The sequence below is a fragment of the Gallus gallus genome, chromosome 8, assembly GCF_016699485.2.
Source record: "Gallus gallus isolate bGalGal1 chromosome 8, bGalGal1.mat.broiler.GRCg7b, whole genome shotgun sequence".
Classification (NCBI taxonomy): Eukaryota; Metazoa; Chordata; class Aves; order Galliformes; family Phasianidae; genus Gallus; species Gallus gallus.
Genome location: NC_052539.1, coordinates 22904704 through 22931214, shown reverse-complemented (window position 1 = coordinate 22931214; position 26511 = coordinate 22904704). Strand labels below are relative to the sequence as shown.

The following is a 26511-nucleotide window of genomic DNA, read 5'->3' as shown; positions in this document are numbered from 1 at the left end:
GACAATCAAGAAACAGCCCTGACACTTCGCTACAAAGTGTTGATGAGTGAGAAAAAGGTATTTTATGTGCTACAATGTCTAAGTATGGTGTTAGGTGACAACAGTTAAGAAGGAGCCTCAGTTTGACAGACACTGGCTCTGTGTTCCCTAACTGTAAATAGCAGTGCATGGCAAGAGCAACTAACACTTACATACAGGTGACAGCATCAGTAACAAATCGTTATGTTTGACTGATACTGTTTAACTGTTACTGCTTTCTATCAGTCACATGGAAGAAACAATGCGCTAATAACACCCAGCGTGGACTTTTCACTTCATGCTCTTAAAATGCTGTTTCATTAAATAGCTGTCACCTGCATGGCTGGGTGAGGTTGGAAGTTCAGAATGCTGCCTCCACCCAGCTGTTAGTGCCTGGGTTGTGGCAGATGTTGCAGAATAGCCAGCTTTGGATGCTTTATGTATATTTCTGCCTCTTGTGTTCTACTCTGTTTTCTTAGAAACGGGAAAATAAGCATATTGTTTCCTCTCCTCATGTTTCTCCTTCATCATAACAGAAATACTCTATTGTGTTACAGAAATTTCAGATTTACTTATAGTAGTGACAAATGGGTCCATGTCTCTGAAAATGGTATCAGTTGCTGCAACCTCAAAGTGAGACAGTATGCAAATAGTTTTGGTGTCCCGTAACATAATGCCTGAGAGGTTTTATTTGTGCTTGTCTCATATGTTCATCATAGGGTTATGTTTGAGGTGATTCTGGGTCTATGTTGTGTTACCAGCGCCTGTATAACTGAGAATATAGGTTAATTGTTTCCAGACAAAGCTACATATATGGCTGGTAGAAAGGAGTTTGATTTTTCAGTCAGAAAGCCTCATTCCTTGTATTGAAATTAGTATTCAACATCTTTAGGTGTTCTCTAATGGGTTTATCTTTCTGGCCTGAGAAAGCTCAGAGTGAAAGTCACCACGACTGTATTGGTGCTTTGACATTCAGACTCTCCGTCACTGACATTTGTAGTTACAGGGAGTCTCACTGTAGAAGTCAAAGTTCATCACATTTAGTACTAAACTTTATCACCATATATATCCCCTTTTCTATTCAGAGCATGGAAAATATGTTAGATGGGTTCTGCAAAGACAAATATTACTGATATTTTAGTATGGCCTTTTTTTTTTTCATTCAAAGGAAAAGGTACAGAGCTGGCAAGCGATCCACTGTGAAATTCAGAGCTTTTGTTTCCTGGTTCAGAAGTATGTTTCATGTTGCCTTATTAACTTTTAACCACATGGAAGTGACATTATGTGAATTATGAGTTTACAGCTTGTGAAGTATGTGGATTTTGTGGTTGTAAATTCTGTCCTGCCCGGGTCTTTATACTGCTCCGACTATCAAACATTTGAGGTTTAGCCAAGTATAAAAGTTTGTTAAGAGATCTATGTGGGCAAAGTAACATTTATATCATACTTCTTTCCTTACTCTTTCAATGTGAAGGAAAAAAATCTATTCCTTTCCTTCTTTTACAGAGCTAAGCAGGATTCAATAACTTCATTCCTCACTTGCACAGGAATGAGATTTACTTTTCTAATCATTCTTGGCTTGATGACAGTGATATGTGCAGGTGTGTTACAGTGCTGAGAAAGCCTTGGTGCCTCTGCAGACAGTGTTCATTAACCATGTTTCATGGCTCTTTAGGAATGCAGCTGTTGGAGGAAGAGGGAGCACAGATGGGTCATGGTTCCTTGGGGTGGTCCACCAGGGGCTGCGAGAATAAAAGGGCTTTCTTAATATTTCATACATGGCTTATGGGACAAGTAAGATAAAGCTATGATATTCTTTTGTTGAACTGTCATGCTGAGGAGATGTAATAGATGTGGGATGCATCATTATGCTTTTTATGATAGTTTCTGAAAAAGAGTTTATTCTTTTTTCTAATATTCCAGTCCTCAGATTTTACGTGCATGCTGGAGGTCAGGTAGTTTCTGGAAAAGGTTCGTTGTGCAGCTGGAAGTGGACTATAAAATATATTGTCTGTTGTTTTACCCACATAGGTCTGCAAGGAACCTAGAAGGACACAGAAGCTTGAAAACACTTGTGCATGTATTTTAGTATTTGAATGAGTTTGTAGAAATAAGAGCTCATACATTAAGACAAATAATCTCATGTAAATATTTATATAGATATCAGCATTTGGGGTTACCCTAATGATATATATATATATATATGATTTGTGGTATTTTCTAGTTAGTTTTATGCTTGGATCAGCAACAGCTTGTTCTTCTAAAAGTTCACCACATTCTATTTTATTTTATTTTTGCCAGTGAAAAAGTAATTTTTGAAGCTGAACTTCAAATAAGCAGTTTTGCAGACATTTTGGGAATGAGAATAGACAAGAATAAATATTGAATAAAAATACCTTGTGAAGACTGGGATCTTTAATCAATTGTTCTACCTTAAATAGTGTTTTTTAAAGACTGGATACTGTACTTTTACAGACCACGTGTTCTGAATATCCTTGAGTTACTCTTGAGAGCTTTCATTGATGACAGTTTGGTTTAATTTAGCTACCACTACAAAGAGATTAGGTTGTCAAGAAGATATCATTGGAGGTTTAGGGATTGCTGAAATCCTTCTGAAATGAAAAGTAATATACAGTGTAACTTTCTTTGATAGTTCTTTCATGAAGAAACTGGATGAAAATCAACCACAAGGGAACAACTTCTTTTTTTTTTTTTTTTTTTTGGACAAAAGAGAAAAAAAAATCTTCTCATGTTTAGCAGTTAATAAAAACTAAAAAAAAAAAAAGAAAGGGGAAAAATGAGAAGAAATGAGGCTGCAGCTAATAGCTTAACTCCTTAATGTTGAGCTAGGATTCTTTATTATTATTATTATTATTATTATTATTATTATTATTATTTGCAATAGTCCATCCTGTCGCTTTTGCTTATTTCTGTCTAATCCTTGCTGTTTCTGTAATTTTTGCTGGTTTGATTCTACTTTTAGGTGTAATATGAGTTTAGAGACTATGAACAGTGTGAAACTGGTAGCTTGAGGAATACTGCTTCATATAGGAGGGACAGTAGTGCAGGACAAGTGTTTGCTCAGTGTGGATTGCTCCTGGAGGAGCAAGACCCATGCCAGAAGTTAGTTCATCGTCTAAGTCTGTTTACTGCATGACTCTGCAGAAAGCTGTCAACATTGCTGCAGCTTAATATCGGTGATTTTGATGAGACATTTGTTGAATTGAGACAGTTGAGACAGACACACATAGCTCTCTAATTTTAAAAGATATAAACGAGGAACCCAACACTCAAACACTCTGCATAATTTACTTTTCTAGATCGCCTATTAACAAACACGGATCATTTTGTTGATCTGTATGTGTAACTGAGCAAGCCTTAATGTGTGCAGTCACTTAACTTTATTTGAACGCTCTGTTGTTGATGAGAATATGCCAGGAAAGGCTGTGAGGCATACAACTTCCTGTAATTTTTAGGCAGAGTGGTATATGATCCTGTGCTGTCATAGAATCATAGAATGGCTTGGGTTGAAAGGGCCCCCAATGATCATCAGGTTCCAACCCCCTGCCACAGGCAGACCCACCAACCTCCAGATCTGGTACTAGACCAGGCTGCCCAGGGCCCCATCCAACCTGGCCTTGAACACCTCCAGGGACAGAGCATCCACAGCCTCTCTGGGCAGCCTGTTCCATCACCTTCCGTGAAGAACTTCCCCCTGATATCTAATCTAAACCTTCCCTTCTTGGGCTTAAAACCATTCCCCCTTGTCCTATCACTATATACCTGAGTAGAAAGTTGATTCCCCGAAGTATCCATTACTAAAAAACAAAAACCCCCAGCATTTAAAAAATGTTAATGTCATATTTTTAAGCTAAAACATTTTTTGATAGCTCTAGGTACAATAATAGTAAAGAATGAGTATGTTTGAATTTCCCTTTTTAGTTTTGTTTTTGATGCTTGTATTTGTCTGAAGAAATCTGACTCACTTTCCCAGAGCTAAAATAAGCATAATCCTTGATCTCCCACAAGGAAACTTGGATTCAAAGTCATGTATTTTACTTTGTTTGAGATTAACTAATCCTTCACATTCTATTCCATTCAATTTTCCACTTCAAATGATGTTTTCTTGTGCTATATATGAATTCAGAGCAGTTACAGTTTCCTGGTATACAAACTGTAATAAGACAGAGTTGTAATTAATTTGACCTACCAGCTCGGCCTTGTCTTGTGCTCAAATGGTCTTCTAAAGTCGCAAGTATGAAAACTGAGTTTCTTGTCAACAGAAATGGAATATTTCTTTGAAGGTAATTGTAGAAAGATATTGGCCAATTGGAGGGTCTCTGAAATGATGAACCTGCAATTTCTGACAATTTGTTTGTAATCTCTGGTGGTTTCATCTGTCTTGAGCTGCGTCTTAAAAGCTGTCTCATAGAAAATTGTTTTCGCCACTTTGTATTTTTTTCCTGAATAGCTGTGAATCTTTAGCTGAGTGTGCTGTTAGCCATCTTGTGTAGTGAGCCGCATTATCTTGTAAACATTTAGCTTTATCCTGTGAATTTTGGCAGATTGGTGCCAAACAACTATAATTCAGTTGGCATAGTTTCAAGCAAACAGAATCATAAATGGCTGCAGAGAGTTTTCATTTTGTGTCAGAATGTGTGGAATTTACTCACAAAATCTGCAATAACTTTGTCTCCTCCTGCCTTAGTTCTTTTTGCTCCCTTATTTTCAGTGGAGGTCATACACTGAGGGCTAGGAGCAGTCCTCCTTATAATCATTCATGGCAATATAAAAATGCCAATATATTAGCCATTGATAGAGAGGAAGCTGGTTGTGTCCTTGAATTTGACAGTTCTCTTCCTATGATTAATTCTGAGATTATTTTGTTTTGGTCCTTTTAAAAACTAGCTTAGATCAGGGGCTTATGGCGTGCAGGTTAAGAAGAGCTGAATGCTGGAATACAGCTTTGTACATAATATTCCTCCAGGTGAGTAACTGCATTTCAAATTTGTTTGCAGATCAAAGACAAGCATCAGAATGTGGGTTGATTTAAAAGTAGCAGTAGGCAGCACTGAACTTGAAAAAGTAAACTTGACCCATCATAGAGCTACATTTGCAGCTTTCTAGCTGACTGCTGTTCGTTGTAAAACTGAGCAGTCTGTAAGTTTCCTAATCTTTAAAATGGCATGGTGCAGTTTGAGCCTACATTTCTACACAATATTTGATCTTTATCTTCTTATTCTGAGCAGCAGTATTTGAAGTCTTTATAGGCTGCTGTTTATATTAAAATGTACGGGGGAATGGGAGGAAACATTGTAGAATTCAGTGGCTGGCATGGTAGCTGTCTTTGATTTAAACCCCTGAACAGCACAGGAGATGCTTGAGAAATTCTTTATTGTAACTGAAACATAAAATGAGCCTTCTTCTTACATAAGGCAAATCCCAAATCTCCCTGGAACTGTAATTGACTCAGAATGTGATTAATGTAACTTAATTGTCTTGACTGTACATACATCAGCCACATCACCACCATCTGAGTCCAGGGTGCACTGAATCGCTGTCTAATATCCAAAGGCACTTTAAAGGATGTCATCCTCTTTGTCTAGACACTGACACCTTTTCAGATGAGGAATACCATGTTCAGCCTGTTATACCTTGTTTATACCAAAGATCTGATTGCTGCCTACAATACATTAGGCACATCAGAATGGCATTCTCATTCATCGGTGCCTATCTGAACTGTCATTGGAAGACAAATTGAACAGACTGACACAACCTTCTTCCTTTTAACCTGAAATGAAAAAAAAAATATATTAAAAATATTGTCCTTTAATAGACAGCAGCATATGGCAATAAATTGCAATGCTGCTGTCTGATACAGTCCTAAAGAAGAAAGCAGAAGTACAGTTGATTCACTTAGAATTTCTTTGTGTAAGCTCAGCTGCAAAGTTTGACACTAAATGTCCTTATTGTACAGCTTGTGAGTTAGTGCCCCATCATCCCCCCCACTCCCAGTCATTATGTTTTTGTTTTGTTTTGTGCAGTAAGAATGTAATAATTTCAATCTTTTGTCAGTTTACCCCTGGAATGGTGTATATTGCAGTTTGAGGTACAGAATGGTAAAGGGGTTCAAATTGGTGACAAAGACAGCATATAAATTCAAACATATATGCGTATACATTTAAAAGAACATTTGAATTTTGACAGAAAACGTTGAAGACATGAAATTCATGGTTACAAGTGAAATGTACCATATGTCCTCCAGCACTTAGATACAAAGATCACATTAACAGAGTAATTAAAGGGCACCCTGTTGTGGTTAGGTGGTGGAGGACATATGGTGTATCATGACTAACCATGAATTTTGAGGTTCTTATTGTCTTTGGTCATAACCTTGTTTGCTTTTAACATAATGTAGTTTCTATGCATTAGAATTTGTTTGATGTGTTGGATGTTTTACTTCCAGCGCAAAGTCCTTTTTGAAGTTGTGAGCCTGAAAAATTCATGTTATTTATGAAATCTTCTATTTTAATCTAAAATGATTTAAAACATTAGCATCCCAAAACACTGACTTTCATAAAGGAGTGGAACATGTGTCTGTGGCTGTCCTTTGTTTCACACTTGTACTCCTTTATTACCAGTGCAAGATACAACGCGTGACGTGGAGATGCTTGGAAAGTACAGACAGTTGCAGTCAGATCCTGCAGTTTTTGCCTGCTCCTGAAAATAGAGTAACTAATGTTTTGCTTCTTCCTCTTCCTTTGTCACTAATAGCATGTATTATGCAGTCAAAATTCAGCTGAGAATTTTACTGATGATGTGTAAAGCAAAATAGGATCTACTTTGCACAATTTCAGGTAAAAGATATCCAGCTGGAACTTTAGAAAAAACATTGATTTATCTGTAAACATGTGTTATTCAGGGACCCAGACGGTTGTTAAAGGCACTATATTTACATAGTTGAATATCTAAACATAGCCACCCTCTTTAGATGCAAGTCTGTTAGAGACTGAAAATCTGTGCATAAAAATAGCCTATTGTTTTTAAGCAAATAGAACTCTGAAAGTTTTAGTCTAAGACAGCGAAGTCAAATAGCTGTCTCAGCATGGACTATTAGCTGAAACCAGGCACTTGACATGCTTTTTTCCACCTTGATGGGGCTAATCCATTTGAAATTTGAGGCTAATCTTGGGAGGGCTAGGATGAGGGCCTGAGTACCTGGGAAGATCTAAGTCTATCAGAACTTAAGTCTTAGGGTGCTTGTTGCACCTGAGAGGCCTGATGCTCCAAGGTAGCTGTGTAGGCGCTGATCTAGCTCAATACCTAGATTTCCATTGTGAGCAACCCCTAACATCTGTCCTTTTTACATGTGTGTATGAACACACCAAGCCAGCCCATAACAATTGCACAGTGAATTTTCACCAGCATTTTATTTGGTGAATGTCCTTAAACCAGTTCTGAATGTATAGTAAACCATGAGTTTTCTCCTTTTTATTCCCCAATATTTGAGAAACTAAAGCTGTTTACTTAGAGTGTAAGAAGTTGAGAATATGTATGTTTTTCTTCTGCCTCAGTCCCAAGCAATTGCCTCAACCAACCAAACTATGGTAATACTCTCCTCTTATGTTTTCAAATCAGCTCTGTTTTGCATTGGATACCTGAATGTTCACAGTGTCAGACATTGGGTGTTCCACAGTATTTCTTTTTATCCTTTGAATATCTCATGAAAGACAGACATACAGTGCAGGGAGTGGAGTCTGGAAGCTCACAGTTAGCCATTAGGCTGGAAGTGTTGGATAGTCAGTGAGTTAGTAATCACCCCATAACATGGGAAATGCAGGAAAAATATAGTCCTGACCATATTTGGCTTTCCAGATGTTTTCAGGAGACTTCAGAGAGGTTCTGGTCGTTGTCTGCTAAAAAAATTGAACTACTGGAAGTTTTCAAAACTATGTAGCTACTCATACAGCTACATTTCTGATATATTTTTCTTTTGTTTGATTGGTGTTTTGCCCACTATTTTAAATAGAAAAATGTTTAATTTAGCCATTTGATATTTTTTGTAGGAACAAAACACTTGTCTGGGCCTAGAACAATTATAGTCTGTAATGTCTGGATAATGCAACGTAGCCAAGTGTAACCTTTAATTAGGTTTGCCTTCAGACCATTGCCAAATGAGAATCAGAATTCATACAAGCATCCAGATCTCCTTTTTGGCATCTTTTTTAATAGCTGAGAGAGCTTGTTTTCAGCTGTTATTTTATGCTGTTGGCTCTACAGGCACCATTACTGCTAGTGGAAGTTGTAGAAGAAGGTTTTATTTCTGAAGGGCTGTTTTACAAATGGACTTCACTGAAATCAAAATTTCCTCAGTGGAAATTTTCTGTTGATTTCATCTTGAAATCTAATGAAAAGAAATGTTCAACTTAGGGGGGAAAAAATGGATATTATGATTGTTTAGTCTCCCAAATGGTGGGGCAGTTCATTTGGTCTTTATGATTTCTTATTCTTTGTTGCATTTTCATATACAAAAATTAAAATGTGAACTATTCCATTTTTCTGCTTGAATGGAGCATGTCTTAAAAAGAATTATCTGGGGATCTTTTCATTAAGTGTGTTAAAACCTGTAGCTCTCATCCAAAGATGTACTTCAACATCAACTCTCTGGCATGAGAAGTTAAGTCATATTTTCTTTCTCCCTTTTTTTCTTTTCTAATCCCCTCCCTCCACCCCTTAAACTTGTTCTGGTTTTGGAAATATTTCTGTTGATTTCCCTTATATATATATTTCAAAAATTAGGATTAAGATGTATTGTTTAGCAAGCCAGTAGTGATTAACTTGCTGAATTATTTGTTTAATTAGCAGTCTAAACACACAAAAATAGAAAAACTGACATAGATAATTTGAAAGAATATGCAGTGTAAGACACAACTCCCTGTTGAATGCAAAAGGCAGTGGTCAAGGTTATGCTAGCTGCATATTATGCTGATCCCAGGGTCAGCCAGAAAGAAAGCATGAGGATATATCCTCACAATGTCCCTTTGGTTTAACAAAGAAATATGCTGATGCTCCACAATGTTTCTTTGGGATTTAATCAAGGACATGAAACCTGAAAAATAAATAATGTTTTGTTTAGGGAAGCTTATTGCAGAAGCTACTACCTTTTTTTTTCTTGTTCTTTTTTTAAAAAAAAAACTTTCTACTCTCCTTTTTTTGTTGAAAATGGTTATAGTGGTAAATTGAAAATCCTCTGAGCAATCTTATGCTGAAATGATAACAAACTCTTATTTTCTCTGTCTTGTAGCAGTGGCTAATGAAGAGTTTGGCAAATTTCAGCACTACTTATTTCTGGTACTGAGTTTGCTGTTTGCCTAATCTCCATTAAAGGAAGTTTAAGGGATTGTTTTCACTTAGTAATGAAATTTGATTGAAAAAAAAGAAGCCTTGTTAGATTATTATCACAGGACGATTTTAAATAAAAATTCACGAAAAAGAAATAATGGAAATGTTCATATCTTCAGTTTCGTTTCTTTCTCTGCAGTTATTCAATTGCAGGATTTAACCTACTTGCAAATGCAAGGAAATATATGTCAGAAGATTCAAACCTTTAGTTTTTCTTAACTGCTGTTGCATTTAAATCAGTGCCTGAACGTTACTTTTAAGTCCTTTGTATCCTTAGGAGTATTTATGTAGGCTGCCAGGGAACCACCAACATTAAAGAGGAAAATAACTTCTGCTTTGTACAGAATCCTAAAAATCCAACAGAAACTTAACAACTGTGGTTAAGTATTCAAATCCAACTGTTTAATGAAGATGTATTAGCAAGTGAGTTTTCTGAATGTCACTTTAACATCACTCTTCTCAAGGCAGCTGTTTTTACAAACAGGAAAAAAAACAACATTGTAAATCAAAGTCTATTTGGCAATTTACAGTGGGAAATGAGAATACTCACCAGTTCAACTTACAGAGCTCAGTGCCTCGGCTCACTCTTAGGTATACATTCTGTTAAAAAGAAGGATGTGATCCCAAAGATTACACTGAAGATACATCAGAAGTACTGCGAAGGTATCAAAACCCATCTGCAGGCACAAGTGTCAAATATGTTTGCCTTCACATAAGGGCATTTCTTATTTTGTGACTGGGGTTCAGGGAGGTCCTTGTGAAGTGGGTTACCTGATCATAGCTATACTTATACTTTAGGCTTTTGATTTTTGCTTACACATTTTTTTTTAAAGTCACAGTAGTAGAAGTGGTGGAGTTTACACAACTCTAAACATTAACTTCTCACATACATTTAGGAGGCAAGACAGATGCTGTAAATGAGCAATGGTAAAATATTGGAATAACAGCGATGTATTGGGAGTTTTGTAAACATCTATTTATAGTGTGCTTTCTTCTCCAAGGATTGGGGGAATAGAAGCTAGGATTTTCTTCTCTTCCTTGATGAGTGTTAGCAATGCATATTTGCTAAAACAGTTTCATATGCAATACCTTATGGTATGGTACTCCTGGTACAGTACCTTATGGCATTTTATTTAATGTTTGTGAAGTTTTCTGATTGCTTCCCAGATAATTTATTTTTATTGGCAACTAGCTTTGTGTGCTCATATGGAAATGAAACTGAAGCAGGATTATTTTATGTATCTATAGAATCTCCAAACTGTTTAGAATTAATAATAAACTGTTTAGTTGCTCTTTGCTGCTACTGAATATGACTTTAATCAGTTGAAATCAAGTGTGTTTTTTTAACAAGTTGGAGAATTCTTGTTGAGAAAAATTACATACTATGAAATTAAAATAATACCAGGAAGATAGAAATAGAAATGTCTTAGCTAAAAATGACAAGAAATGAATGTTCCTGGAGTCATTTTCAGTCCATCTGTACAGGCCCAAGATCATGTTTTCTATTTAGGCCATGAAGGGTAGACTCAGTGCAAGTTAGAAATGTTATTTCTTACTGTTCATTGATAAAATATTCCTAAGTTATATTTATTTTTCTTATATGCATCAGTTCATCTGGGCACTTGCTTTGGTAGCTGCTCTTTGTTTGCTGCCAAGTATAACTGCAAGTCCCAGAGCCATCAGCAGCTCTAGCTTTATAGACCCTTATTTAAATCACAGTTAAAATCCAATCTGAGGTAACACTGCTATTCTGCTTTTATAGTGTAATGTCTCATTTATGATAAAAAGAGAGATGACTTATCAAATAAAGAAAATTTGTAAGGGCCTTTCCAGCATAAAAAATATAACCACAGTTATCTCTGTTTTAATTTAGAAAATACTTGCAGCACTTCAAGTAGGATTATTAAGTTAGAAATTCTTTGAACTGAAAATATATTACGAAGGTGTAAAGCATTGTACAGCGTTTTCTTCAGCAGATGTTTTGTTGTTTTGTCACTGATTTTAATTAAGAACCATGTGCCTAGCCATTGTATTTTATATGGTCTAGTCACGTATAGGGTCATTTTACAAACTCCTTCACCCCAGAGGAGCAGATGGTTTGAAAAGCTAGACTTAGTGTGACAAAATCCAACATCTTGCTGCTTCCATTGTTCAGAACCTTGCCCTTGTTTTACGTGGCATGCTATCTAATGCTCTGCCTGTTCCACTTCTAATTTGCTCAAGTGGAATATTTTTATTTTCTGTTGCATTTCTTGGGAAACTGTGTCAGAAACCATATCGAACTAGCTTAGCTCTATACTGAAATGATGTTTCCTATTTATTTATTTATTTTGCTTTGTCTTTTTCTTTTGCTACAAAGCCAAAGGTTGTTTTGTAATTCTTTCTTGTACTTATTATATTTCAAGTTATTGCTAAGATTCATAGAGAGTCTCAAGAGAGTTGGAAGAAGGTAGATATAGGTGAGCAGCCAGGAAAGGCAAGAAGAGAAAACTGCAACAAGTAATTCCAGAAGTAATAAAATGGATCTCTTAGAGACAAGGGGTTAAATATGGGTATACGAAGAGGCATCTTATATGTTTTGCTCATTCAAGATATACTTCAAATGCCAAAATAATTTCTTCTTCTCTCTTTACAAATTGATTCCAATTTGTTAGTCAAAGATTGTAATGAAATGACTCAAACCATGCTCTTGTTTCACCAAGCAGTTTGTTGCAGCATTTTTATTAATTATATTCAGACTGCAAGAACTGTCAGAATATAAATTCCTAAGGATAGTTTGCCAACATCTATCACTGGATTAGAAACAGCTCTGCAAAACCTTCAGCAAAATAGATAATATTCCATCATAAAATCAATAGAACTAAGCATTGTCAGCATAGTGCTAACAGTTCCAGCTAAAATAATTTATAATTTTTAAAGAAAATATATTGTAAATAGAAGACAGGCAGCTTTTTTTTTCCCCCTCTGGATCCACCTTGAAAAATACAACCCCTAAATAGGATCAAAATGTAAACATTTTACTGCTAGCTTGTGTTTGTCAGCCCAGTGTGACCTCTCTCCCTTTACCCCTTTTTTCCTACCACATTTTCCTGAGTTGAATGGATAGAGTTTATCTTTTGTGAACTATACAGTGGTCTACATACTGATCACTTTGCTAATGGCATTGGCTGTACACAAGAAAGTGTCCAAAAGCCTATTGCCTCTCCTCCTTCTATAGCGAATAACTGCTTTTAGGAGGACTGAAATATACAGGGGAAGTAAAATGATATCTATGCTCTTAAGAATGCAGGAAGTGCTACTTTTGTTGATGCTGAGAATATTGCACACAACTGTGGTCATCTGGTATTGCATCTCACAGAGCAGACTTTAAAGTAGTAGTCTTATAAATGCTGCAGTGACCCCAAAAAGTCAGTCTGGACTACAGTGTATATCTGAGAAGCTTCTGAGACTGACAGATGCTAGATAATAGACTTTTAGGTTCCTTTTTTGGTGGTCAATAATCATCATGTTTGAAAATACACCCCCTCTTCTTAGTTTGAATGACGTTAGCTTCAACTTTCAATCTTGGATCTTGGCTAGAAGATGGCTAGAGAGGCAGGATTTATTCTGAGGTCCATTGCTAGGGTACGTACACTGATTCCAGGACTGTGTTAGGGTTTCACTGGACTCATTGTTACTTCAGAGATTTCTTAGATGATATTACTTTGATTTGTATAGATGGTCTGTTATCTTTATGAAACTGTAAATTCCTTACTTGTTCAATATTAGTAAGTAATTACAAAGTCAGATGAAATTTAGGCTGTCTTGATGCACCAGCTTTCATATAAACATATACCTATTCACTATCTTATTTTCTGTAATTCACACTGCTGAGTGTTTGGCCCAGCTGGGATGCTAAATAGTTGTCATACCTTGAAGATCATCCAGGTTCTAGAAAGAAGTGTGATAGGTCAGTCACTGAGAAGTCCATGTTCTTGATGGGATTTTGACTGTAACTGTGTGTAGTTGTTGAAATAATTTTCTTCTGTAAATTCAAGGCTTATTTTTTCAGGGCATCTTTGAACCAACAGTTGGGAGCAGTGATCTGCCAAACTGTAATTAAAAGGAAATAGACTCATTCTAAGTGTAAACAGTGTGCTAAAGGTAATAAAAATATGGTCCTTAAACAGAACAGTCTTGAACCCTGAACAGGATTTGGGTTTGCAAGGAGTTTAATTGTTGTGGTGATACACAGCATCTCGCAGGACTATGCATTTAGTGTCCTGCAGTAACACATGCAGTTTATATGGATTTGCCAACAAATTCATGGAATTTTTGTCCTCAGCTGTATCAGCTCCCTGTTGCTTGTTAACATATTTTGCCAGGAATTTCATGGCATTTTTAGGTCCTCAGCTGTGTATTAATCAACTCCCTGTTGCTTGTTAACATACCTTCTTTGCCTGTCTGTGATCACAATTTATTCTTTATGAGCAAAATTTGAAAATGTTGGCATACCTAAAACTAAGGTCCTAACTTTCTTTCTTCTAAAGGCAAAAGCTGTTTTGTTTTGTTTTATATTGCTATTTTATTTTATTTTATTTTATTATTTTATTTTATTTTATTTCATTTTTTTTATTTATGGTGAGAAGGATAAACCATGTTAACCAGAGAGACCATGGAGTCTCCATCCAGGGAGTCCCGTCCTGCTCGCACTGAACCTGCTCAGCTAGGTTAGGCAGTCTCCAGTGGTTCTCTCCCAACCTCAGCCATTGCTTCTTTAAAGTCCAGTAAGCCAAAATGAATGAGAAGCAGAAGATTTTCTTGGTTAGACTAACAGCTTGCTATTTAACTTAAAATATGTACAGTCATTTTCTCTGAATCACTTTTATAATTATTTTGATATATTTTGTCATGTATTATCATTTTGAAATATTGGCTCATTCAGAGACGTTTTTTTGTTTTGAAAATGTCTTTTTGTTATACTTTGAGGATGTGTAATGAAAACATAATGAGAACATTTGCCTATGTAGTTTCTAAATATCTTTTATATGAATTTCTTTGCACTACAAAAAAAACCCAGCCCTCTTATAAAGAAATAGTTATCAGTGAATTCTTTTTTTCTGAGTGAAACCCAGACAGATATAAAGTGTTTCTCTAATAATTTATCTCCATGTTTAATTTTTATTGCATTTTATACCTCTACATAACATGAATGCTGGACGTCCCAGGATTTTTTTTATTATGTTGCAGTAATGCCAGGAAGTTCCTGCAGTTAATTTTTAAGGCTGCATACTTTTAAATGAAAATATAGCTTCTGTGGACAGTTGCTGGAAAGACACAGGTTCATATGTAAACAAAACCTGCTAGAGATGTTCTGTTAGCAATTTTTCCTTTATCCCAGTGGGATATTTCCTCTCTTCTCTATTTCTGCACCTGTTAATGCGATCAAGTTATAAACCGGCAACTGAAGTGACTTAAGGGATCTTGTGAAGACCCTTCGACCACTCTGTTCTTTAGAGTCCAGTCCTACAAACACATACGGAAGAATGTAGGTAGGACATCCTACAAACACTGAAGGAAGAGTGTACTTGGACATCTTAATTTGTCCTCATCACCTAATAACTCCAGTTTTGCATTACACTTTTATATTAATGCTTTTTTTTCTTTTTCCCCTGTAAACTATTTGACTGTGTGTGAGACTGCTAATCTGAGCTGTAGGAAAATATAACCAGTGTCTTTGGTTATCTTATTTCAGGCCTTCAGAATTTTGAAAATAAAAAATGTTACATCAACCATCTATACGTATCCTAACCCTGGAGAACATTCTTCTCCAGAACAAAAACAACCAGGAGGTCCATGTTATGTTTCTAGGAAAACAAAATAAATATGAACAACAGTGCATCTACCATCATTATTGGTTACTGTTATTGGTAGCTGCAAGTCTTCTGGACTTGTGAAGGTGACCTAGGTGGGGCTGTAGTAATTGTTGGAGCACGGTAGTATGACATACTACTATCTGTATTTTTTTCCGGGTCACTGCCTAAGCTATTCCAAATACCTACAGAGTGTCTGGATTTGCGTATTAATTAGTCTGAATCAAATATTCATCACATCCATGTTGATGGGATTGGTTGAAGATCTGATTAACCTTCAAGTGGTTTATTCACTAAGCAGTTTCATGTCTAACTGAGGGGATAATATCCCTTCTATCTGTATTTCTTGTTCCCCTTACACAGAATCGCTCCAAAGAAATGTCCAGTCTGAGCCTTCATTGACCTTGTTTAGCACAGTGTAAAAATTTAACATAGAGCAAAACTATCATTTTTGGATAAAAGAAAGAGTAAGCCACAATATTAAAAACTGTTGGCTTTGATTTTGGAGAAAAAGATGAGTGACAAAAAAACCTGAAGGTTTTCTATGCTTTATTCTTAGAAATCTATTACTATGATTCACTAATAATGGTCTTTGGCAATAATGGTTATGTTATAATAGAAAGAAAGCCATGTGAAAGTAAAAACAAGCTTGCACATGGTGTGGGAGGGGAGCAGGTCACTTCCACTAAGTGTACTGAGGCCTGCAGAAGAGTCAGCCGCTGTACTACAGCCGGACCTTTTAGTGGAATACATGAGCAAAGTTATTGGAACACTAATAACCTATTCAGATAGTCAAAATTAGTAAAATGTTCAGTGTGGTACAAAAATGAGAGTAAGATCTCATGTGTATTCCTAAGGAGACAAATATGAGTTCTATAAGCATAACAAAACCCAAGCAACAATGCACAATTTGTTCAATAAAATCATTAAAAATATTGTAGTAGTATATTGTCAACATGCACTTATCAAGAAAATGTACCTAAAACAATAAGCTGCTTTCAATAAACGAGTCTTTAATATCTCTAAGCATTAGAAAATTTAATTTCAATTTTGGTGTTGTGATGGGGAAAGTAAATTAACTTGTGAAATTAATCATTTTATTTTTAATGAAAAAATATAAATACAGAAGCAATTCTTAATCTATTATATGACTTGAGGGGATGATGACTTATATTAAAAATACTATTCTGCTGGAATTTCTGCTACTATGTGAGATAATTTAATTTGCATCATTTGCATATGAAAATATGCAGTGAACTAGCAGCAAAATAACCTTTACACAATTTTATAATAGCATAAAATACATTACACTTTCAGTTATTAAGCATAAAAATGCTCTAATTTTGCAAAGAAAATACTTTATATAATTCAGAAAAAACTGAAGTTAAAATACTTAATAAGAACTTGTATCAGATCCTTGCAATTTGCTTTGTTATCAGTCAGAGATCTGAATTAGTTAAAGGTATTTTCAATTATTTTATTCTGTGGCTTTTTAATTAGTTTTCTAATGCAGAGGTGCATTCTGTGCTTTGCATGCTTTCCAGTAAGGCCATCTTCACAATAGCCCTTATAATCTTCTAGAGATGGACATGATACAATGGCTTGTATCTACGTCTTACATTCCTGTTATGTGTTATTATCTTCCTATGGAATAGTCATTTTTCTCTAACAACCATTCTTCACTGTCATTTGAATATCTTGCTAATAAATTAACAATCAGCATTCCTCATTAATGCCTGCTTTATTACTATCGTTGAGGACTCTTAGACTGCTTTTAGATACAGAAAAGGTGGGCTATTTTTCATTATTATTTTGTCTCAACCCCTGGTACATCCATTGTGATAAATGGATTGAGAGCGTTAAGAGTTCTTCTGGAGTAGGTTTGGATGAGGAGATGATCAAAAATATGCTGATGAAAATGCTAAGAAATGTCCTTTCCTACCTGATCTTAATATGATCTTTGGGCACTTTGGGCATGCTTCCTAGATGCCTAATTAATGGTTAGGAGCTGTTCTATAGCTTATCTTAAATTCATCCCTATTATGATGTACTTTATCATGTATGGGTTTTTGTTTGGTTTTGAATGTGGTTCAGTCTGTCCTTTCGTCTCTGTTGGGTGAAAGAAATGGTCCTGAGTCACCCTAAGCACATGCTGGTATTCTAGCCAAAGGGCCACTTTCATGGTTTTGAAAATGTTCATGATAAGAGTATTTCTGAATTTTGGTAGCCAGATGATTCTCTAGTCACTTTAAAATTATATTGCTTATTTTCTCAATCCTCTACCCAGATAAATGAATCCAGGCCCACTCTGTTGACTCTGATAATACACTGGCTAGATTTTATTCTTTTCTGTTGAGAAAGCTGCTGCATGTTTCTTTCTCCCCTTAGCAGTGTGTTATGCAGTCCTTCCCCATCACGTTTATTAGAAACAGCCTCTTTCCAAAAAGCTGGCACTCTCCTCCTGTGTTTACAGAAAATTTCCCAAGCATTTGGCCTACAATTTAATTGGCTTCTGGAAGGTTTTTTTTCTTTTTCTTTTCTTTTTTTTTTTCTTTTTCTTTTTAAAAAAATAATATATATATACACACACACATATGTATGTATACATATATATGAAGATATCTTGTGGAGGAGGTAGCAGCGCCTTGTCCTTAGTGACAGCAGTGAAAATTTGGTGAAAGCCAAGAGGAAACAATGTGAGATGAGGAATTTCTTCCCGCTCCTACAGCTCTTTGCGTGTGCCATTCACAGGATGCACAGCCCAGAGCAGAAGAGGAAAACTTCCTTTTTAATTCTTCTGTTTAAACTCTGTTTTGAATAGTTTCACATATTCCAAAGTTGCTGTTTTACATAAACACAATTATTATCCCACTGTAAATTGAAGTTGCACAGCTCTCATAATATGTGTTATAGTACTACTGCCTTTGTTATCTGCTTCGGGTTTTCCTTATTCTGTGAATTTTAGGCAGTAGAATGGAGAATAGCTTCCAAGAAGGAAGCAACATAAAATGAAATGTTGAAAGACTGATAAGAAAAATATGCAGATCAGATATAATTACAAGTAAAAGTACTTTTTTTTTAGTTCTCCCACTATCAAGATAAAATGTAAGAGGAGACATGTTAGTTCTATTCTGATGTTGATTCCTCATCTTCCCGTTTTATCGCACAGAAGGATTTCATTCTGTGGCACAGAGAGTTTACTTCTGCAAAGATAAATGGATCACAAACCTTCACATTTCTTAGCTTTTGACAAACTAGAAATCAAATAAAAAAATCTATTAAAAGATGAATTAGCTTGATGGTCCTGTATGTTATCAGAATAGATGTACACACACAAGAAAAATGCATTATCTCTATCTAAAATGATAATACATGGATGTTAACCTTTTAAAAATAAAATTAAAATGCCATTTTCTATACTTATATTACAGAAGGTACTAAAATTTTGGTAGTGTGATTCTATGTGGGGTTTATACTGCCTAGCTAGTAAAGGAAACCTTAGCTTGTTAAATAAATACTTTCTATAGCAATACAATCTCTTTAGTTGGTCAGCAAACCCAGGGTAACTGTGATGCATCCTTAAGAGTGACTTCTATAAATTTTGCAGATTAATTAGGAGTGAAATAGAAAAAAAATCCCCTTGAAAAGGCCAAGGGGAGACAAAAACCTTTTACCAGATTTATCTTATATATCTCTAGTGAAACCCTGACTAGCCTGAAGCATTCACAGTAAAAGCTGGAAGAGAAGAACGATCAGTGTTGCAGTCAGTCACACAGTAATTCCTCTTGGGAAAACTCTGGACCCAACTGCCCCTTCCATCAGCATCTTCTTGTGATTTTAGGCCAGGTCTTGACAGACTATTTTTGTTGCACTGTAGGCAGCTGGCTTTTGGAGAGTCCATGCCTTTCTTCTAGAGAGACCAGGAATCAAAGTATTTGTTTTTCTCTTCGTTTTTCCCACCTCCATGTTCACTGCCTGATAGATCAGTGCTGCAATTTCATAGATTTATTGGTCTGAGTGTATAAAGCTCTGTGTGTGTGATTGCCAAATGCAGTACCTCAGTGTTCTCTCTCTTTATTTTTTTTATAACAAAGGCTAACCTGTTCTTTCTTCTTCATGCCTCAGGTATAACATTGCCTTCTCTTCTAAGTCTTATGGATTTCTGTAAAATATATGTTTTGTTTTAATACTTATTGTGACTCTCTTTTGTGCATTGATCTTTATATCTTTCCCTATAGAGTTTGGAATTATTGTGACTAGTAGATTTCCTGAGGACAAAACCTGAAATCCAGGTTTATGTACCTGAATTGTGTCTGCTTACACTCTTTTGGCCATGATTACAAGTCTTTTATCTGAATTTCAACTTTTTTTTTTTTTTTTTTTTTTTTTTTTTTTTTTAAGATCCAATGCAGTTAGATGAGAGAAAGTGGGCCTTTTGGTTACCCTTGCTTCCTTCAGGAATGGCATCAGGCAGAACTATTCACCAAGGTTACCAGTAGTTCTGGAATAGTTTCCATCTGTGCCCCCTCTTTAATGGCTAGATGCTGATAACCAGAACAGCGTGGTTGTGAATACTCCGAATACTGAATTTTCTCTGTGTTTTTAGTGACAGTTGAGCTGTTTGAGGATATATGACAAAACATAACTGGCGTACGCTAAAGGACTTGCATCAGATAGATACTTTCGATGTCACATACCTGGCATTTATTGGAATACCTATTCTAATTGATGTCACTCACATCCAGTACGTGTCTCTGTGCGACTCTATGTCAGTTCTCTTCCAAAAACTGTTGTCTGCTGCTCTATTCTGGGCGTTGATAGGAAAGAGACCATTTTCCTGTTACCGAAAAGAGGCTTCCGATGGCATGCTGAAACCGTTATTTACTGTCCGAATATATGTAGGTTGCTCTGCAAGTAATGCCTCCTATTTATTTCCATGGTGACTGCAACAGCTACTGAGAGCACAATAGCACTATTTGATAGAGAAAATTATGGTACAAAGCACTGTTTTTCAACAGCTACCACCCTTAGCTATGCATTTTCACCAGCAATGAATATGAGCCTGCATGCCACAGTCATAAACATCTGCACCAGCAGTGGTGACCCACTGCCGCCACTGCTGCACCATCTCACTGTGCTGACATCCACTGTTTGGTATTCCTGTGTTTATTCTCTGTGGCTCCCGAGGAGAATCAGCAAAGCAAGCCTGCCCTCCTTGCTGTGGCACTGCCTCTGCAGCCTCAGCCTTTCAAGTAGGGTAAATGACTCAGGCCATCTGTATTTACACTAGTTCTCTTACCAGTTCCCAGAAAGATCTTACACTGCTTATATATACAGCTCTTTAATTGTATGGAAATTCACCAGTCACAAATTTAATGAACAACTTTTCTTGTATTCAAATGAATAAGACGTTGATGACTGCTTCTTTGTACACAGCAAATGGTACTTATATGAAAGCCACAGTAAATCAACAGCGGAAGCTGATTTAATCACTAATTTGTTGCGATGGCTGTTCCCATGCTTATCATAACACTGTGTATTTAATTATCTTTCACTCTAATGCAGGTATATTTTTTTTGGTTATATCTCAAAGTAGGAAAACTGTTTTTGAGTTTTTCTGCGTGGTTTTCTGTTGTTGTTGTTTGGGAGGGTGGAGGTGTTCTTTTTTCTTTTTCCTTTGCAGCTGGTAAAACTAGCAGAAACTAGCATGTGTCTAGTGATTAAGACTTTTTCTCTTTGTAATTGTCAGATTGATTGGGACAATTGAATGATAATGAAAAACAGCTTGTTCCCTCATTTCCAGAGGTGACACTTTCTGCATAATACTGCAAAATATAACAAAAGGGTTTTCTTGGACGCTGCTTAAAGTTAATTGACAGCATCTGTTGTTTGGAACAACGGAGAGAAATAGCATTCCCTTGGCTCTTGGGCACGTTACTCAGGATTAGGCACTGTCACGCCAGCTGATATCTGAATACACTGTATCTATCCACAGGGTCTTAGCTGGGCTGGCTCTTGTATCAGGGTTCCCCTTTGTAGACACCCAAATTGGAAAAATACACACAATTTGATAAATTAATGATGAATGTCCTGAAAAATTTATGGTCGTCATTAAAAAAAAAAAAAAAAAAAAAAAAAAGGAAAAAAGAAAGGATAAGATAAACTACAATAAGCAGTAGGGTATGAAACTCATACTTACGACCCGTCTTTTTAGAAACATCTTTTATTTCAGAAGTCTAACTGCAGACTTTCAGTGCCATTTTATAACTGCTTGGGGTCTATATATCTTTAACAGCAATGATCACCCTGGGCACATCACTTATTCGCTCGGACAGATAAAATTCTAAATAGATGTGAAAGCACGTGAAAGAAATGTTCATTCTGCATTTCTCACAAAAAAAGATGCAGGCTTAATTTTGCTCTTTGATTGGCCATACGGGTTCTGCAAGCCTGACTATCATTAAATATGTACATCCTTCTCTCTATTGGCAAACTTTTCCTTTCATTGCTGCTCTTTAGTAAGATGTGCATTTTTCTTTATGAGATTTAATATTTCTCTTTTAAAGCATTGATCAGTGTCCAAAGTCACTTAAGACCAGTGGAAAAATCAATAAGGAGCGCTCATTGGCTGCCTTGGCGGCTGCTGCTGCAGCTGAGCACCAAGAAAGCAGCGATTTGATTTGATTTTGCATTTCCAAGTCATTCCCTTTCTCTGTACTCTCTGTCAGTAAACTTTGAAATTGCTGATTTGAAAATAAATGAACATATGTTACTGTTTGAATCTTTCTTTTACTGCTTTTGGTACTTAGTGCAAAGTGGCCTGCACAAATATTAGCTTAGATGGCTGCAGGTGTGTGGCGAACTCCAAGCTGAACTCAAGGTCAGATATTTTATGATGTAAACTCTTGAAGCTGAGATTTGTGTTTAGATGAAGGGTTCATCAATCAGTGCATGCTAATGAGCCAGTTTTGTCATGTAATTCTGGCAAGTAATTTGAAATTTTGCTGTTTCACTCCTGTGTTGAATTCAGTACCATCAACAGTCAGATATTGAACTGATTGTAATCACGATGAAGGAAATATTTCCTATTGTACGCTGTAACATGCAGTATGCTGTAACGTAAAATATGATCCACGATGCAAAGTATAACCAATTGCCTTCTTTTGTTTTTCTGATCTCTTTAGGTATTGATACAATTGCTGAATTGGCATAGAACTAGTTTTTCTGTTCTGTGTAGGTTAGATGTGGCACTGTATTTTATGTGTTTGTGTGTGTAAATAATGCTTTGGGAAGGGACTAAAAATGCTGAACATTCCAATAAAATACAGGCTTACTGTGTCCTGTGTTAAATTAGTTGACTTTAAATTGTGCTTCTGCCTTTAAAATATATCTGCCTGTATGTATTGATATACGTTCACCTGCATAGGGTATACTATAATTTTTCTACTAATGCTCATTTTGTATTTACAATTAGGAACAGCTATAACAAAACAGAGAATTGTGTTCTGTTTCAGAATTAACCTAAGCTAAACATGCAAGGATTGCGTTCTTTTTGGTTTCGACTGAATTTTAACACTTGTAATATAAATGCTATGGTATTTTCACATCAGCCACAGATCCAAATGGTGTTTGAAAGAGAAACTCTAAAGATTTAATATATTCATGCAATGTTAACAATGCTACTACAGTACTGAGACACGTAGATTTAGAATTATATAATTTGAAAATGCTTAATGTAATTGAAAAATATCTTAATGCTATAAATACTGGTAGGAAAGTTCGGGATGTACATTGCTCCCGTAATATTTTCTCTTCCCTTTTGGACTGGTTAGGGCTGATCTCAGCAGTGTCAGTAATTATTATTCTGATTACTTGCCCCTGAAAGGCATTTGCTTGTACCTGTGGGGACAGAGAATCCATTTGCCTGGCGCCGGGGAGTCGGAGGCACAGGCTGGCGCCAGCGAAGAGAAGGGAAAGATGATTAATATGTCTTATAGATTCACTGCCTCTTCACTTGTCCTAGACCTGCCAGTAATTCCACTCCCCTGTGGTTCCACCTTGATCACAGATAATGGAGGCAGATTGAAAGTTTGAAGACACAAGCCTTTCTCTCCTCCTGAACTGACATTACTCACCCAGGCTAAATGAGCTGTACAACCACCGGCACCTGCCGATGGGAAGGCATCTCAGTGCACTTAGCAGTAATGCTGCAATAAAGCAGCAACTGTACTCTAATTAACCGGGTTTCTTTTCTTTCCTTTTTTCTTTCTTCTTCTTCCTCCTCTTCTTTTTTTTTTTTTTTTCCTAACTGCACAGCAGGCTGCCATTAGCAAAGCTATGATATTGCAGAGGAAACAGTGACAGAAGTGTTCCCTCACCTTTGGAATTTATTATGGCATACCTTTTCTTCTTGATTTCTTTACAAAAAAAGCATAATGCAAGGTTGTTTTGTACCAGTAAGGTGGCTGTAGCCAAATTATGAATTTCAGTGGAAAAAAAACCCCAAATAACTATGTAAAGAAAAGTGTAAAAAATATTCCTATTTATCTTTTTAAAGATAAGCATGTTTTATTTATTCATTTATTTAAGCTAAAGTGGGCTGTGTAGGCCAAATGTCAAAGAAGAATAATATCATGGGACCATCTTTGCAGAACAACTTTTAACATAAGTGTATGTATTTGTACAGGTGAGAAAATTAGGTTTATTTTTTGAGAATACATGAACAGCAGAAAGTAGGATACTTACCTTATTTTTAAGGTGATGTGACAACAGTCTGTAAAATAACATATACATAGACAGTAAAATAACATTATATATATACATTTATATATGTGTGCATATATATATATATATGCACACGTGTATGTGCCCATTTTGCAGCTTACTTTTAAGTAAATGCCTTACTTTGAATCAGAAGACTTATCAGTTAGAGATAAAATGACATTTTTTCTTTCCTAACCTGGGCTGAAAAGAATGTATAAAAAGGCTTTGCAGTGGGAAAAGACATTGTCTTATATATTCTCCAGAGAGATAAGTCATAGCAAGAACCTCTGAAAATAAGCTTTTCTTGTGTGTCCATGAAGTACTTTGCTCAGTAGTTTTCTGTGGCTGCAGGACTGAGCATGTTACAAAGATATCCGGTATTTTTAAAAGTCTTTGATTTCTTGGGAGAAAGTCTGAAAATCCTTAATGGGCACAGTACTTTTTATGTGCTTTTGGCTTGTTTTGATTTAAAAGGTTTGTAAAACCACATTTGTATTGTCTGGATAGTGCATAACTGTTTAGATCAACTTAAACAATATGGTGAATGTAATTGCATTTCTAATATACTCTTAAGAATCTGTGTATAGTAAAATGTATTCTAGTTAAAATAAGAGATCCATATATTCTAACTATTAAATGCAAATGCTAAAGAAGACCAGAAGGTCAAGCTAGAGAGCTAAATTCTGGCAGAAAGCCTGATTTCATGTAAGAAAAGTGATACCATTTTAAAGTATCTAGGGTATTATTACGAGGAAGGAAGAGAAGAATAAGTAAAGCAGTCCAATGTGTTTTAAAAATGTAGTAGAACCAGGAGTTCAAATCTTAAAAATCAAGACTTTAGCAGAATAGCTGCTAGATGCTGTATAAAACAGGAAGTGTTCACATGTTACAAGGTCATAAAGAGTAATTTTGGTGGCAGCAGAGATCACGAAATCTGAATTTAAAAAAAAATCTCAGTTATTGCTCATCTCACGTAGCTACTGAGGAGGCATCAGTTGGGGATGATCAACTGCCAATTTGTGGTCCTGCTAGCTGGCTTCTTGGAAGAATTAGCTAATGTAGCACTAGGGGCAACTATATTCAAGGAGAGAGAATTGGGGTTATTGTGAAAAAAAAACACGGCCCATTCATATGGAAATTATGGACTCAAAAGTTGCAAAGGTCACCAAGCTACTAATGGGTGAAAGTTGATTTATTGTAAGAAATAATGGGGAAATGTTGTAATGTCTTTTCAAGGGGAAAATACTAATTTTAGTTAAAAAAAAAAAAAAAAAAGAGAGAGAGAAAGAAAAGAAAAGAAAGGAAATAAAAAAGCCATGTCATGTTAGAATTTCATTATTAGTCTGTGCTCTATTGTGAACTTCATAGCTGTGATCCATTAAGTATTGTCAGACAGTGGACAACTTCCACTGGTCTCCTAGGATCAAGGATTCTCTCTTCATTGAATTAAAGAACCTGTAAAAAAGTCTATTATCTTCTTAAAAGTAAAAACATAAAGCACCTTTTAAAATAACTTCCTTGGCAAACTCACAGTTTTAAATGTAATATATGTGATATCTGGTTTAAGATATCTTATTAACTGGCAGTGTTATCATTTAAAAGCAGGAAATGAAGACCTGGAAAGATGAAATTACTTTCAAAACATCATAAAACAATATATGAGTAGTGCTGAAGACAGAGGACAGGTCTTCTGAAGCCCACTCTCCCACTGCAACCACAGGTTCCCTTTTCAGCTGTATGAAAGGCATGTTCAGAAATGCAGTCCTTTATTCACAGTAGACAACCTGAAAATACTTAAAAGCTGAGAAACAACCTGTACTTCACCTGTCAGGTTGGGTACAAAGCCTTCTGTAAGGATATTTCCTTTTTGGTGTGGGTATCATTTGCATGAAGTGGTAACTAATTAGCTACTTTAATCGAAGTAAGTTCCATGGCACGATTATCTACTTCAGTTGCCAAGAAAGGCAAGGACAGCTCTTAGTGTTATAGGCAAGTGTGTTTTTTCTACCGATTCATGGAAAAGACAATGAAATAAGTTTGAGTCTGAAAAAATATTGTCTATTTTATTTTTTTTTTACTTTTTTTTTATAGTAACATATTAGTTTGGTGTTCTTAATTGGTATTTACTGCAAAACAAAAGGAATAACTATGATCATGGTTATGAGTGAAAGTGCTGATCTGGCAGTGGGTGGTAAAGTGTTAGAAAATATGTATGAAAATAGGAGGATAAATTTCATGACTGTATGTTACTCAAAAAAACAGGATGGGTCAACAAAATCTGCAGAATGGAACTATATGCCATTCACATCATCAGTACATCTACTTTATTTCTTTCAGAGTTATGGAGAACAGAATTCCATTTCTTCACTGGATCCATGTGCAGCACACATGCACAAAAGATAAGGGTATTTCTCAGAATTCACATAAATTTTCACTGTATAGTTTGGCATTTTATTATTGATACATTTAGAAAAAT

The 26511-nt window shown here is 35.9% G+C and overlaps 1 protein-coding gene and 1 long non-coding RNA gene across 10 annotated transcripts in view; one reads left to right on the top strand and one right to left on the bottom strand.

The window, feature by feature from the left end:
• Window positions 1–26511, top strand: part of BEND5 (BEN domain containing 5) — an 840137-nt gene that overhangs the window by 289733 nt on the left and 523893 nt on the right. The gene's annotated exons all lie outside the window — the stretch shown is intronic.
• The window catches only part of LOC112532900, a 113171-nt gene continuing 92063 nt past the window's right edge, over window positions 5404–26511 (bottom strand). Inside the window, exons 5-6 of the long non-coding RNA XR_003076435.2 lie at window positions 9971–10020; window positions 5404–5809 (exon numbers count right to left, since the gene is read on the bottom strand). This is a non-coding gene — a long non-coding RNA (uncharacterized LOC112532900). The remainder of the gene's footprint in view (window positions 5810–9970; window positions 10021–26511) is intronic.